The sequence below is a fragment of the Dipteris shenzhenensis genome, chromosome 33 (genome assembly GCF_047967505.1).
Source record: "Dipteris shenzhenensis isolate YYH24624 ecotype China chromosome 33, Dip_SZ_1.0, whole genome shotgun sequence".
NCBI lineage: Eukaryota > Viridiplantae > Streptophyta > Polypodiopsida > Gleicheniales > Dipteridaceae > Dipteris > Dipteris shenzhenensis.
Window position 1 is genome coordinate 28,860,246 of NC_141628.1, and position 2,793 is coordinate 28,863,038.

The following is a 2,793-nucleotide window of genomic DNA, read 5'->3' on the forward strand; positions in this document are numbered from 1 at the left end:
TTCCTGTTGATGATTCAGAATGGATATCTCCTGTAGTTGTCACACCAAAGAAAGGAAATAAGTGGCGAGTTTGTGTGGACTTTCGTCCTTTGAATGCATGCACTAAGAGGGATCATTTTCCTTTGCCATTCCAAGATGAAATACTAGACCAAGTAGCTGGGCATGAGATGTATTCTGTATGTGATGGGTATTATGGGTACTTTCAAATTCGTATGGCATGAGATACCTCTCTAATATGCCTGTTTTTCCTTTCTCCAAGTCCATTTTGCTGTGGGGTATCACCGCATGAATATTGCTGCTTTATGCCATGCTCCTGTAGGAACCTTGCAAACTCATTTAAGAGGTACTCTCCCCCTCCATTTGACCTTAGGCATTTTATTTGCAAGCATGTTTCTTTTTCAACCATAGCTTTAAAAGCTTTGAAATGCCCAAACACTTCACTTTTCTTTTTCCCAAGGGCACTCAGACGATGTACCTTGAGGATGAACAACTTAGCTCCATTACAACTTTTTACACTATAAGAGTGGTACTACCTAATCAATTTGAATTAGGAATTGACAATGCCCTTGATCCTAATGAGATAGATACGACTCCACCTCAACTTTGGGTAGATCTAACATTAGTAGGTACAACATGCCAAATACAGGCCAGGGTAGATGGGTGAACAAGCCACAACATCATCTCATAGGAGACATTGAAGCATCTTGGCTAGGTACACCTTCAAGTATGTGATTTTGAAATTCAATCCATAGAGGGTACCTCTATTAAGATTATTGGTTCTTTAATGTTGAATGTTTCCTTGAACAATTACATTGTGCCTTGCAAGTTTTTTGTAGATCCTACAGGTACCTTAATGGAAGCCGCCATTCTTGGTAAAAGTTGGATCTAAAACACTTACAAAGGGTTATTTGGTGATGAATCATCCCATCAAGATGCTCCAAGTGCTAGCTAAGGATCAACATCAGCAGCTACTTCCATCTCCCCAACTCGACAAGGATGCCACCAAGGAAGAAGATGGAGACAAAAGGCAACCAAGCAAATATGGGTCCAAAACAATCTACTCAAATCTCAAGGATACTTTGAGGGTGAATCGTATTTTTGGATTCCAAAGAAACCTCAACTTCATCTTCTATCCCTCTCAACCATTTCTTTCTCCCTTGCAATCGGACTGCAAACTCAATCCTACACTATTCCATTTCCTTCATTGTTTCATCTTCTATTCCTCTCGACCATTTCTATCTCCCTTGCACTCCTCCTACAACTTCTATCCCCTCTCATAATGGACCCTACACAATCTGGGAGCTCTTGACACAATCTTTCCTCCCCCTCTACAGCACATTGCGAGAGCTCCTCCTCCCTTGATCTTGAAATTGTGACATATGGGAGCTCCTCTCTCGCTCTTCAAAAGCCCAATTTGGATGCTCTCCAAAACTTCACCAGGTTGGTATGGGAGGTGAATGTGAAGGAGGGGTAAATCGTCTATCAAGTTCAGAAGATTACCATCAATGAAAGCATGATTGAAAATGCTCTAGGAATTTTCGGAGGCAATTTGCAAGCACACTTTTTCGAGAAGCAGTGGAAGTGATAGGATATTCTAGACGTATACCCCAATGCTCATATTAGTAAAGATGGTGGAGTCAAGATTTTGAGCTTGCCACCAAACCTCCAAGATGTGCTAAAGAAGACCATTCACTTCTTTCCTGATACGAGAGGAACCTGCAAGTTCTTATAGCTTCAAGCAGTAGTAGAGCAATTGAGGATATCAATGGTTAACTGGACTATCACATGGCACATACTAGACCATCTAGGCAGAGGTGAAAGAAAATGTGGTTCATACAATTCATGGAAATACCTACAAGCTTAAATGCCATGGAAGCATTATAAATGCAACTACAACATTAAAGCAAGTTCTCAAAGACCATGCATTACCACAGCCTCATCTTTAACAAATAATGCTACATGGACATGTTGAATGTCAACAACATATTCCTTTGAGAATGACAAACAAGGTCATCCTAGAAACTATCAATAAAACTTTGCACGGCAAAGACGAGAGCATGATTTCATGGTCAACTTTGTACAAAATTTGGCATAGAGATTTTTGCCATGTGAAGACACCATCAAAGCAAAGGATGTCCAAATGAAGGACTTGTGATGAATTAAAAAATGCCATTGAACATAGTAGATGTGAGCAGTAGCGAGGAAGATATATTAAATGGTGATCAATCCATTTACGTCATGTGTAGGATGCTCGAATGTTGTATGCTTCTTGGAGAGAGGAAGCTAATTCACATGTCGATAAGTTCATGTGCATCACCATTGATCGCATGGACCAGAATACAACAACTTTGCCACGATGTAGAGGTATCCCATTGGCATTGGAGGGCAAACATGGACTAAAAGCACACTTGTGTGGAGTATTCGTACATGGATACCAAATCTTTTGTGATGTATGGATTAATAGTTTGCATGACCTGTTGAGATATCGAGCTCCACTCGAGATATGCCAGGGTGACCGTTGTGTACTTATGTCACCGACTTGTTAGCTGGAGATGCGGTTGGTACACCGCCCACGAATAATAGCTAGATGATAGCTATCCTTATCTACTATAGTTTGTGGCTCAGTTAGTATGCCACCTTAGTTAGTTGAGTTTGGTTTGAGACCCACATATAGGGTTCTTCTATTTCTTTATACTAGAGTTCTTTTGGCTTACACAACTAAGAAGAGGAAAACTGTTTTCAGCCTCCACCTTTGTGTGTATTCCCCCATTGTGCATGTGAGAAAGCCTCAAG